Below are 13785 nucleotides of genomic sequence, written 5' to 3' on the forward strand. Positions count from 1 at the left end.
TTCTGAGATTGCCTTGGCTCTCAAGTTGAAGTTTCGTATTAATCTTTTTTTTCCATTTTTGTGTGCGTGTATATGCATGTGGTATACATGTGTGCATCCAAGTTTTCCTATGAGCATGAGTGCATGTGTGTCTATGGGGTGCAAGGGGAGGTCTGTGTGGAGGAGTGAGATGGAGGTCAGGAATCTTTCTCGGTTACTCCTCTGCCTTAGTCACTGAGGCAGGACTCTCAATCACACTCAGAACTCACTGATGAAGCTAGTTTCTTTAGCCAGCTTGCTCTGAGATTCCCTTCTCTTCATCTCCCCAAGCAGCGTGACATCCCCGTCCTGCATTTACATGGGTTTCTAGGGATCAGAATTTCAGTCCTCACGCTTAGATGGTAAGTGCTTTAACCACTGAGCCATCTCTCCAGACCACGTATTAATTTCAGAGAGGATTTTTTTTTCAATGCCCGCAAAGCAAAACTTTGGTTTCAGTAGGAACTACACTGACTGTGCAGAGCCAACTGGGGAGAGTATTAAAACAATATCAACAACATTTAAGCTTCAGAGCCATGACCTTAGGATGTCTTTCCATCTACTTAAGTGGAATTTAATTTCTTCCAATGCTGCTTTGAAGTTTTCAGAGTGCACACTTCACACTTCTTTTGCCGAACCCAGTTAAGTCCCGCCTTTCATCCCATATCGCGGGAATCGGAACACGCTCCTTTCTTAGGCAGTCTGGCTAAGAAGAACCCTTTTGTGTTGCTTCCTGTTTTCTTTCCTCCTGGCCCTTACTTTCCCCTCCTCCATCTCCATCCTCTTCTGTTGAAGCATGGCTGCTGCGGCTGCATGCTGCGCGTCGGGGCATTCGGTCTCCATCTTCCCTTGTCTCAGGTGTTTCCCTCTTGATCTCCCCTTTGCTCCACCTGGTTATTCAGGTCAAAGGTCAAGCCGCAGAGTCGGCTCTCTCTTTCCACCGTGCAGGTTCCGGAGGTGAAACTCAGGTCATGGGCTTGGAGGCTTTACCCACTGGGCCGTCTCAAGAGCTCGTTCATGATTTTGGATTTCAGGTCACCGTAATCTGTAATTTTATTCCGAATAGTTTCACTACTCTGAGGGTTCCTCAGTTGGAGTTAGAAGGGCAAGAAATGCTGGAGAGCTGTCTGCATTGGGACACGGGAGCTGAGGGGAGGACCAGTCCAGTCCCCCTGGCCAACATCCCCCTGGAAGAGATATCTATACACTGAGCTGTGGTGAGGAAGAGAGGGTGAGGCTCAGCTCCAGTGTCACCAGCTCTCACTGTCCCAAGTCTTCACAGACTTTCCTGGGTCATTTATTACCTGTGTGTCCTCAGGATAACTTCTGGAGATTCAACGGTGGAAAATTGTTTTTATATAGTTTTGTCAACTTTCCTGCTTTACTGGGAGTTAGCAGAGGCCATGTGGAGAAGTCTCAGAAGTCTCAGAAGAGTCTCTAATCTTGCTGTTTGAAACTCCCCCTCTGTGCACACAGGCCGGGGGTAGGGTGTTTGTCTAGCATCTGTGAAGCTCTGGGGCTGATCTCAAACACCACAAGAAGAAAAAAATTTTGGGCTGAAGAGGTGGCTCAACGGGTAAGAGTACTGAAGGTACTTCTTCCGAAGGTTCTGAGTTCAAATCCCAGCAACCACATGGTGGCTCACAACCATCCATACTGAAATCTGATGCCCTCTTCTGGGTTGTCTGGCATGTCTGAAGGCAGCTACAGTGTACTTACATATTATAAATAAATAAATCGTTAAAAAAAAAAAGAAAAGAAAAAAATTTCCTTCTACCTCAGGCCCCCCACTCCAAAGTTTAGCTGTTCACTCCTCTAAAACTTATAATCCAAGAGTGAACCCATATCTCCAGCGTGACCTCTGCCAGCTCCCTCACACAGACCATGTCAGAGTGTGGCATCTTCCTGAGTCCCCACCCCCACCCCAAGCCTCTCAGACCCCTGCCACCTCACTCTCTGTCTGTGAGTCACCGCTGGCCATTAACTCCGCCCACATACACTTGTGAAAGCCCAAGCAGTACTGAAAGTACTGCCTCTCAGAGCACCATCAGTCCTCTCCTGAATCCCGGAAGTGGATTATGCTTCACATAACAAGCTCAGACCATGGTGCCTTCCTAGAGTCACCAACACCTCTCAGTTGAGCATGCACCTGGAATCTGTGGGTGTCCTGCACACATACAAAAAAAAAAAAAAAGACCATAAAAAACAAACAAACAACAACAAAAAACGCTTTTGCCGGCGCATTTGTGGGCCTGTATGTGCCACAGAAATGCTCCGCAAGCATCATTGCTGCCAAGGACCACACATCCATCCAGATGAATGCAGCCATTGACAAGACAGTTTAACGGCCTATGGTATCTGCACGGGGCCATTCGCAGGATGGGCGAGTCAGATGATTCTATTCTCCGATTGGCTAAGGCTGATGGAATTGTCTCAAAGAACTTTTGAGCAGAATAAATCGGGAATAATTTGCTATAATAAAAGTGATAAGTACCTGTGACAAAGGAAAAAAAAATCCCAGGAAAGCTGTCGCGTTGGAGGGTCAGGTGGAGGGTTCCTTCCTGACCAAATGGCAGATATGAACAACTGGATATGTCCCACATCTCACCTAGATGTGCTGGCTGAGAAGTGTGACTAGCTGGGTGCCCCTAGAGAGCAGAGCAGGGGGACAAAGCACCCAAGGGCAGGCCTTGGCTTAGCTGGGACCCGTGAGGCCATCAATCATCTCCGGCAGCAAGCAGAGACACAGGCCACAGCTCGTTCTCCTCACGCGACCATTAGTGAGCAAACGAGAGGCACATTTATTAACACGGATGAATCCCCAAATCACCACCCTGTGCGGAGGGGAAGACGGTGAGGATGAAACAGGCAATGGGATCCCATTTATGCAAATTTTTATAGCACACAAAACAACATTATAGATTATTTATGGATCAATCCACACCTCAAAAACGGCGTGTAGAGAAGGACACGCCACCTCAGAAGGGCGGTCGATGGAAGATGGATTGAGGCTTTGCCTCCAGTGTTCAGGTCATCCCGGGGAAATGAGAACATCTGGCCCACCACCACATCTGGGTTAGCCTGGGTTAACTCCAGGGTTAGCCTCCTCTGCACTAAGGCTAGACCATACCTCCCAAGCACAGAACACAGAACTCTGGATATTCCTTGACTCCAATTAAGCACAGACCGGTTGGGCTCTGACAGTAGGCCCAGAACTGTAGACTAGTGCATTTAACAGAACCATCTTCAGCTCCCCAAATGCTCAACTGGCCTTTACAAACATGGGAGTCAGCTCAGTTTACTCTGACAAGAGGAGAAGGTCCCATTGTTTCTCTGAGTAGAAAATCAGAACAGGGCTGGAGAGATGGCTCAGCGGTTAAGAGCACCAACTGCTCTTCCGGAGATCCTGAGTTCAAATCCCAGCAACCACAGGGTGGTTCACAACCATCTGTAATGAGATCGGATGCCCTCTCCTGGGGTGTCTGAACACAGCTACAGTGTATTTACACTGTACTCATTTTTTTTAAAAAGTACAGGAGGAACAATAATATGTACCAACCTGTATCCCCAGAACTCCCAGGGGCTAAACCACCAACCAAAGAGTACACATGGAGGAACCCATAGCTACATATGTAGCAGAAGATGACCATTTCAGTCATCAATGAGAGGAGAGACCATGGGTGCTGTGAAGGCTGCTCATTCCCCAGAATAGGGGAATGCAAGTCAGGAAATTGGGAGGGGGGGGAGGTGAGCAGGGGGAGGGGGAATGGGATTGGGGATTTTCAGAGGGGTAACGTGGAACGGGGATACCGTTTGAAATGTAAATAAAACAACTATCTAATATAAACAAATAAATGTGAAAAAATAAAGAAAAGGAAATCAGAACAACAGGCTCAGGACACTCTCTGGAGGCCAGAGATGAAAGTGGGAAGCCAGGGTGAGAGTCGGGGGAACCAGAATAGGGATACGGGACCAGGATAAAGATGGGTATGAGGTACAGTTGGAAGGCCGGGGTGGGACATGAGGGTTGTTGATAAAATCCTTCCCATGGGGCGGCATCCATCCCTTCTCCTAAGGTTCCAGCAACAAGCTGAGACAGGATTACTCTAAAGCTCCCTCTGAGGAACCAATTAGTTTATCGGACTTCCTCAGGGAGCCTAGGGGTGAGGGGTTACTTACTAGAGTCGGGGCGCCTCTCCAAAGGCCTCACTAGAAAGTCTTCAACCAGAAGGCTTGCTGGCTTTCCATGGATGCAGAAACGGAGCCTCTCCCCGAGGTACCTGATATTGGGGTAGAGTTGCCTACAAAGAAGGTGAGGGTCTCCCTGCCTTTCTGTGAGAGTATGTAGAGTCAGCAGCCGGGCGGTGGTGGCACATATCTTTAATCCCAACACTTGGGAGGCAGAGGCAGGCAGATTTCTGAGTTCGAGGACAGCCAGGGCTGCCAAAAAAAAAAAAAAAAAAAATCAGCAAGCCCATGACTGAACTTCTCAGGATGGTTATTGGACTCAGAGAAGAGTCCTATAAAAGAGATACAGAAGGAAGATGGGGACCAGGGTGGAGATGGGGACCAGGGTGGAGATGGGGCACCGGGTCAGATGGAAGTGCCCGGGTGCATATTGAGAGCCAAGGCTAGAAGTATACACATAAGCATCCCAGGCCCTTCCCATCGCTTGTGCAGGACAGGGACAGGAGAGCCATATGCCCATGCTGTGTGTGTGACAGGGATGGAGCCACTCTACGATGCCAGTTGCTCCCCCACCCCTCCCAAGGAGCTTCGAGATCTACAGTTCAAAGGCACTTGCTGGGGACTGCCCGAGACAGAAGACTTCCTGGCCAGTGCCAGGGCTGTGTCTACGTAGTGCCAAACGGTCCGCTGACCTTAGGACTGGGGCGTCCTGAAGCCTGAACACCAAGTGCTGGCCATTTACACTTTTTACATACATTTACACATTTACATATATTACAGCCTCCCTTTTAAAAATCTGATTTAAAAATCTCAAATGAGCATACTCGGAAGAAAAGAAAACGAAAACCTACTAATAAACTCGTCCTTTTTTAACGGTACCTTCTCTAAGACAAGCAGGCTCCTTGTCCTCTATCCATATGACCTGTCAGGTCCCTGTGTCCCCATCCTGACTAGCACCGGGCATTAAACAAGCACCAGGATGTCAAACAGTACAGAGCCAGACTGGAGGCAGATCGGTGTCCTTCCCAGGCTCCACACGCAACCAGGATATCCCGAGGACCTATGTCCACACGCGATGCCCTCCAGAAGTGGGATCCCTCAGCCCACACCCACACTTATCCCTGGCTGTAGAAAGATATCCACCCCAAGGGTTTTCCCATACCTCCCCACCACCACCACCCGCCAAGGAAATCGGCAGACTCAGACTTCTTGACCGGCAGGTGTCCATCCTGACAGCCAGGTCCTGTGCCGTAGGATCCATACTGCCAGTGGGACCCCACACGCACCTTTAGAGCCATTTCCAGGACTCCTCAAGATTCTGCCTGGAATTACTGCAGAACTTTTTCTGTTCTGTTTGCAGCTTGCTTCCCATTTCGGCGCTCGGAGGGCAACAGAGCCCTCTGGCGGCGCAAGACTGCCTGGACTTCCCCGAAAGAAGTTCCGATAACTGCAAAGGGCGAAAGAGTGAGAGTTAGAGGAGGTGCAGAAAGGTTTGGAGCTAGGAAAGTGGGTGGGGGCAGGGACAGAGGGGAGGGAAGCGAGGCGGGAGAAGGAGAGGAGAGGTGAGGGGGAGAGGAGAGGGGAACCGGAGCAAAAGGGGAGAAGAAGGAAGAGGGGCAGAGAGTAGGGACCTGGCGGAGGGTTGGGAATCTGCCAATCTGCGGTGAGAAATGCAAGAACACCACCTGCTCCCTGCAGTTCCCCCAGGCCCACAAATGACTCCGGGAATAGGAGGAAAGGGGCACGTGATGAGGTGACACAAGGGTCAAGCAGAGAGAGACGCTGCAGAGAGGGAAGAACAGTTGCACACACACACACACACACACACTCACTCACACTCACTCACACTCTCACGCACACCTTGTCAGTTCTGATAGCCTCGGGTGTGAAGAGCTTTGTGGTCCCTGCGAGTGCACCGCTTTCCCTAGTCACTTTCAGACCAGCACTGGAAAAGAAAAAAAAAACAAAAAACTGGTGATTCCGTATGTTTTAAGTCATACTTTATTTTAAGCAGAATTAAAATCTACTAATAAAAATCACTGCTTATCTACTACAGAGCTCTCTGAAAGATGCTATGCTGTTTCTGATATGGCTGGACGCTAACCTCACCTGTAACCTAGGTCCTGGGTCAGAAGAAGCAATACAAGAAGGTTTCACCCACAGCCACACAACCTCTCCCAACACAAGAGTAAGCAGTTTAAGTAATACTGTTGAGCACTTCTTCCAGCGGACTAGGCTGCGGGGGAGGCGGGGACGGGGGGGGGGGTGGGGGGGGTGTCTCTGGAGGGTTGAGCTGAGGTGAGGCCACAGCTCCAGTGCTGGGCAGACCTGCGCTGCCCACGCTGTCCACACTGCCCCTGGCCCAGATGCCTGCTGCACCTCTGCCTCTTCCTTGCTGTTTGGAATATAATGGACAGAGGTGAACAGAAGCGCTGGCTACTGGGTCCGGGTGGGGGCAGGACAAAGAGCACCCGGCAGAGGGAGGCGCTGACTAGGGTGGGCTGCTCCTCCCAGGGGTAGCCTGTGGTAGCCAATGCTCAGCTGGCTTTCTCCTTTTCCCCCTTTCATTTCCAGTCTCTAGAAGGGTCCTGCCCCTCAATTAAACTTCTCTGGAAACACCCTCAACACATGTGTCAGAGGTGCGCATCCTAGGGGACTCCAAACCCAAACACACGGTGCTAGACTTCCAGTTTTGGTCTCCCACGGTAGGTATTTGGTTAAAGATTAGAATCAATCGGGGCTGGAGAGATGGCTCAGCGGTTAAGAGCTCTTCCCGAGGTCCTGAGTTCAAATCCCAGCAATGAGATCTGATGCCCTCCTCTGGTGTATCTGAAGACAGCTACAGTGTACTCACATATATGAAATAAATAAATCTTTAAAAAAGATAGAGAGAGAGAGAGAGAATCAATTAATTTCTGCACACACCAAAGGTAGGAGAACTTGCTACCCTCAGGAAGGGGTGCATTTATCTACTAGATTCATTCACCATCTGACTAAACTCACTTTTCCCCACCAGGCTGTGCATAAAATTGGTGAGTCTTCTCACCTTCCAGGCTGCTGCATGTTGAGCCAAGCTCCCTGTCCTATTGCCTGGGTAGCCATCCCTGCGGTGAAGTAGCATCTTCTCTTGATCTTCCTCTCCAAGGCACAAGGATGGAAATATTCTTGATGAGTTACTGACGTTCCCTCCTGTCCCTAGTTCTCCATTGTATTTTAAGTTTGTTTATTTGTTTTGTTTTTGTTTTGTTTTGTTTTGTTTTGGATTTGGTATTTTTCGAGACAGGGTTTCTCTGTATAGCCCTGGCTGTCCTGGAACTCACTCTGTAGACCAGGCTGGCCTCGAACTCAGAAATCCACCTGCCTTTGCCTCCCAGAGTGCTGGGATGACAGGCGTGCGCCACCACCGCCTGGCTCCATTGTACTTTAGGAATGGAGTTTGTTAGACAGAATGTATACACCTTTTTTTGGGGGGGGGGGGCTTTGGCTTTGGCTTTGGCTTTTTCAAAACAGGGTTTCTCTGTGTAGCCCTGGCTGTCCTGGAACTCACTCTGTAGACCAGGCTGGCCTCGAACTCAGAAATCCGCCTGCCTCTGCCTCCCAGAGTGCTGGGTGTGCGCCACCACTGCCCCACAAGTATACACACCTTTAATCACAGCACTTGAGAGGCAGAGGCAGGCAAGATTGCTATAAATTCCAGGGCAAGCCTGGTCTACAGAGCACATTCCAGGACACTTGGGGCTACATAGTGAGTCCCTGTCTCAAATATATAAATAAATAAGGAAGCCAGATAGTGATGGTACATACTTTTAATCCCAGCACGCAGGAGGGCAGAGGTGGGTGGATCTGTGAGTTAGTCCAGCCTGGGCTACAGAGTGAGTTCCAGGACAGCCTGGAACTTCAGGCTACACAGAGAAACCCTGACTCAAATTAATAACAACAACAACAACAACAACAACAAGAGGCTGTAGAGATGGCTCAGCAGAAAAGAATTCTCACTGACTCACTGATTTTTCCAAGAACCTGATGAGGTTCATCTGCACACACACACACACACACACACACACACACACACAATCAATCAATCAATCAACCTATCAATCAATCAGTCAAGAATATAAATATTTTTCTAATTTACTTTGGTTTCTTCTCTGACCCACTTTTTGTTTAAAAATATATTGTGCAATTTCCAAATACTTGGAGATTTTCTCATGGCCATTCTGCTTTTGTGAAGTCCTTTGTGTGCTTGTGTCTTTGATCATTGTATCCCATCGTATGCAGAGAATGTGCTTAATTTGTAATTGTTTAAAATGATAAAGATTTGTTTTATGTTATAATACAGACTGTCATTGTAAGTACTTCACTTTGCTCAGAAGGAATGTGCATCTCACTGATGTTGGGTGGCTAGTCTAGAAATGCTTCCTGTGTCCTAGCTGGGTTCTGCCCCTTTGTCCCACCAATTACTGAGGAGCAGGGCCCTGAGTCCCTGTCTACAGTCCTGGATTGCCCCGATTATTCATGCAGTTATTTCCACTGTTACTTTAATGTGAACATCATTCTTGAATTAACCCCTCCATCATCATGAGAAGACCTTCTTTGTCCATACACAGTCCTTACTTAGAAATCTGAGATTATATAACAACCCAAGTGTACACTGATTAGTGTTAGAATATATCTTTTTCCATCCTCTTAAGGTCCCTGCCTCCTTTAAAATGTGGGGTTGGGGAAGGGAGGGTGTTGAGGGGTGTTTGTTTGTTTGTTTGTGTGACTTGTCTGTTGCTTTTGGTTTGGTTTTTTTCTTGGCCAGGGGTTGGGGGGTATTTGGTTTGGTTTGGTTTGGTTTGGTTTGGTTTGGTTTGGTTTGGTTTTCCAAAACAAGGTTTCTCTATGTAGCCCTGACTGTCCTGGAACTCACTCTGTAGACCAGGCTGGCCTTGAACTCACAGAGATCCATATGTCTCTGCCTCCTTAGTGCTGGGGTTAAATGGCTATGCCTGCCCCACCATTCGTGGCTAAAGATGTGTTCTTATCAGAAGCAGTTAGTTGATCTTCCTTTTCATATAACCTGATAGTCTCTAACTTTTGCTTTGTTTTTAGATGGTCTCACTGTGTAGCCCAGGCTAGTCTCAAACGCTCCATTCTCCTGCCTCAGTTTCTCAAGTACTGGGCTTACAGGCGTGTGCTATCACAACCTGTTGTCTGTGACTTTTGACTGATAATTGCCATGTGTGAGTCTAAGCCTATTCACCTGTTTGTGCCATCTGCTCTTTGTCCATTTCTTCACTCCCTTGCCTTTATATCAATTTAATATATATTGATATATAGCAATTTATTTTTATATTTATATCAATATAATATTTTCATTATTCTATCCTATCTTTAACCGTCAACTTATTAGCTACAAGTTTTATTAGCTTTATTGGAAAATCCAGACGGATGCTCTGCATCCAGGCAAAATAAAAAACTTCTGCCTCGAGCAAATTACACCAGTTCACACATTACACAAAGTGTCTGAACAGTTACCCTGCTTCAACGTCACCTGTCTGCTATGATCCGATCACACACTACGCCGGTTATAATCCCCCTGGTACATTTCAATTACAATTTTTTTAACAGAGATATTGTTAAATAACAAGTATTTCCAGCGTATTCGTGTTATTGCTTTGTCTGCATTTTTCAAGTGGCGTGGCCGACTCATACCTGGGGCGAGCTTTTCTCTCCGCTGTGAGACTCGCCTAGCCCTCTGTGGAGTGTCTTCTAACAAACACTCCTGTAGTTTGGATGGTGGTTTGAGTGTTCCCAGGCTTCGAGTCTGAAGTTTACCTCCTCCCGTGAGGCAGCGTGAGGCAGCACGAGGGTGGAAATTTAATCTGACTAAGGTGTTTAGAGGTCGACCCTTTGGGAGGTAATTAGTAGACCGAGTCACCAGGGTGGAACCCTAGGATTGAGTCCAGGTGCTTTAAATAAAAGAGAAGGGGGAGAGAGAAGAGAAACGCCCTCAGTGATGACCCGAACTCTCTCGGGACCCTGCCAGTGGGAAAGCTGGCCCCAGTGTCAGCTCCAAGACAGCAAACAAGAACCAGCTAAATATACATCTTTTTATAATCCACACTACGGTATTGCGTTATTGTTAGTGACAGAAAACAGACTAAGATACATGCTCTTGGCTTCTGAATGCCCAAAAGCCTGCATTCTGCCTTCAGTTTTCAAAGATATCTTCACAGATGGTGTGCTAGGTTGGCAATATTTTTTTTTTTCTTACAGCATTCGAAGGTTCCAGAAGTCAACTGTCATTTTGCCTGTGTGGCTCTGTCTGCTTTCAATTCTTTAGTGCTAGTATGCTGCGATTTGCTTACAATATGTGGGCGTGGTTTTCATCGTGGACTGAAACTGAGCTTCTTAGAAATTTGGGTTTATTGCAATCATCAAATTTGATGGAGCAGAGAGTGGCGTTATTTCTTTAAAAATGAAAATGCCAAATGCTGGCGAAGAAGTCTGTTGCACTGCTGTTGGGGATGCAAAATAAAACACCAAATTTGTAGACGACTGGCGGGTTTTATGAAGTCAAACCAACACCTACCGTGTCGTCTAATAAGTCAAGAAAAGTGAAATTTTATGTCCCATGCAATGACTTATAAGTGGATATAAACATTTTGTTTAAAATAGCCAAATACCCGAACTAGAGAGCAGATAAATTACAGTGTGATAACAAATTAGAATACTTCTCAGCAGTAAAAGAGAATGCCAGTGATGGGACATGCCTGTACCCAGTCTGGGGACATAGAGGCAGGAGGGTCACAACTTCAAGGTCATCCTCAGCTGCATAACTAGTTAAAGGCCAACCTAATTAAACTACCTAATTAAATAAAAGGTAAAGAACAGGGTGAGTGAGATGCTCAACAGGAAAAGCGCTTGCCAAGCAAGCCAGAACTCTGTTCCACAGCATCCAAGTCAAAGCCAGTGCTGTGGTGTCGGAGACAGTGAGTCCCTCATGTTCAGTCACCAGCCAGTCCAGCCAGAGAAGCAAACTCTAGGAAATGAGGTAGAAGGTGATTGAGGAAGATCCCCAACATTGTCCTCAGGCTTATACACGTACTGGCACTCAAACATACAATATACACACATGTGCACACACATGTGTGTGCACACACACATGCACACTTACATACTTCACAAGACAGCACACACACACAGTCTTCACAAGACAGCATGCTCTACTCTATAAGACCTTCTAGAAAAGGCAAAATGAGACCAGTCACCAGGGCTGTAAGACTCCTGCTAAAGAAACGACAAGCTTCCCAGAAAGTGTGCAGTATGGCGCAAATGTGTGCTTGGCTGTAATGAGTACACACCAACACCTGGTGAGCTGTGATGAGAAGAGGCCGGGTCAGTTCTAAGCCTTGCTTCCATAAGTCTCACTTCAAAAGACGCTTCAACTTCCAGCTCCCACTTCCGCATGTGAGAGCCTGGCTGGTACCCACTCCATCCCAGCCCAAGTAAGAAGGCTAAACAGAGTGAAGCAGCAAAGACTCCTCTACCTGTATAAGAGAAATCAGGTCTTGGGAAAAAAAAATATGACCCCCAAAATAAGCGAGATCAGGAGGCGCGAACACAGAATAACATGGGCTGAAGCAATGACTCAGAAGCAGAAACCTGCCCAGGAACCAGGGCCAGGGAGAGGGTGGAACCAAGGGCAGGTCCCAGTCCCTACTTGTCCATGGTGGACTCTCAAGGCCCGGCCTGTGCTGAGTCCTGGGGAACAGAGGCTCCAGGAGCTCACAGTCCATTTCAGGGCTCACTTCCAAAGCCGTTCTTACTTTTCAGTGTAAATCTCTTTGGTGACCAAGAAGCCTGGAGCTCTCTGTCCAAGTGGCATTTTCGTGGCCATCTAACTTAGCGCTAGAGTTTTTGCTGGACATAATCTTGGGTCTACATAGAGCATAGGAAGATATTGAAAACAGCCTCGGTCAAGTTCATCAAAAAAAAAAAAAGTCTCCCACATACAAAAAATAGACTAATACAGTCTGAGAGAGAGCAAAGATAAAAAGATAATAGCTTAAGGGGGCAGAATGGAAATAAAAAAACTTTTTTTTATCCCCTTGTTCAGGAGGGAGCTCATGGTTACAAAGGAAAGCTTGTTGAGTTTCACAACAAAGAAACCAAACAATGTGCTTGAGGTAAGGAGTATGATAATTACCCCCAGCTTGATCATTGCACTGTATTACATGAATTTATACGATTATCATATTACAACTGATTTTTTAATAAATATATTTATTTATTGTAGCCCTGGCTAGCCTGGAACTCCCTTTGTAGTCCAGGCTAGCCTCAAATGCATAGAAACTCACCCGTCTCTGTGTGATGGTTTGAGTGAGAATGACCCCATAGGCTCATATAGTTGAATGCTTAGTTACAAGGGAGTGGAACTATTTGAAAGGATTGTAAGGATTAGGAGGTGAGGTCTTGGTGAGGTGTGGCCTTGTGGAAGGAAGTATGTCACTGGGGGTGGGGTGGACTTTGAGGTTTCAAAAGCCCATGCCAGGTCCAATCTCTCCCTCCCTTCTCCCCTCCCCCTCTCCCTCTCTTCTCCCCCCCTCTCTTTCTCTCATGTGCCTGCACACTTACACACACACTTACACACACATGCACACACACACACACACACACTCACACACACACACACACACACACACACTCACGTGCTTCCCCCCCTCACTTTCTGTCTGTGAGTCAGGATGTAGCTCTCAGCTAGACTCCAGGGCCATGCTCCCCCATCATGGTGATAATGGACGAGCAATTTCAAGTCTCTGAAACTGTAAGCCAGCCCCAATTAAACCCTTTCTTTTTATAAGAGCTGCCTTGGTCATGCTGTCTCTTCACAGCAATAGGACACTCAGCAGCCCATACTGACAGCAACTTTCCCACCTCAGCCTCCTCAATGCTGTCATTACAGGCGTGGGTCACCACACCCAGATCATGGTTTGGTGGGGGTTTTATTTGTTTGTTTTATGCTGTTTGGTTCAGAGTTAGGGTTCTGCTGTCCTCGGAGTGAATTATGAGCTGTCCCTCCAGGCCTTTTGTTGTAGTTTTGTTTTGCTTGCAGAGTTGTTTTGTTTCACTGGAGTAGGCCGTAGAGGATGGCATGATTCTCTATTGTTTGGTGCATTCACCAATGAGGAGACCATCTGGCCTGTGCATCCTATTTTGAAGGTAACTGATGACTGACTTGATACACACACACAAAGGCACACGTAGATTCAGGCCTATTCCAGACTATCTACTTCTGGTATGACAGTTTGTCCCATGCACACAGACTGCCCTAGGTGGTCAGTGGGCTTATGCTTCCTTGTTACCTTGCCAATGTCTCTAAGATCTGTACTGATGGCTCCTCTGTGCTCCACTGAACTTATTCTGGGTGGTCTAGCTCAAGGTTTATCAGTCTTACTGAACCATCCCGAGTTTGTGGGTTACAGTTCTGTCTTATGATTTTGGATTGTTTTAGACTCACTTTGATATTGCTTTTCTAGAGTCCTTGGGTGGGAATTCGGGTGATTTTAGAACTCCCTTTTTTCTAACACATGC

At 47.2% G+C, this 13785-nt stretch overlaps 1 pseudogene; it reads left to right on the plus strand.

Annotated features, from left to right (window-relative positions):
• Positions 1 to 2243: 2243 nt before the first annotated feature.
• Positions 2244 to 2487, plus strand: LOC127667367 (40S ribosomal protein S21-like; annotated as a pseudogene).
• The last annotated feature ends 11298 nt before the right edge of the window (positions 2488 to 13785 follow it).

This window comes from Apodemus sylvaticus, chromosome 17 (genome assembly GCF_947179515.1).
Source record: "Apodemus sylvaticus chromosome 17, mApoSyl1.1, whole genome shotgun sequence".
Classification (NCBI taxonomy): Eukaryota; Metazoa; Chordata; class Mammalia; order Rodentia; family Muridae; genus Apodemus; species Apodemus sylvaticus.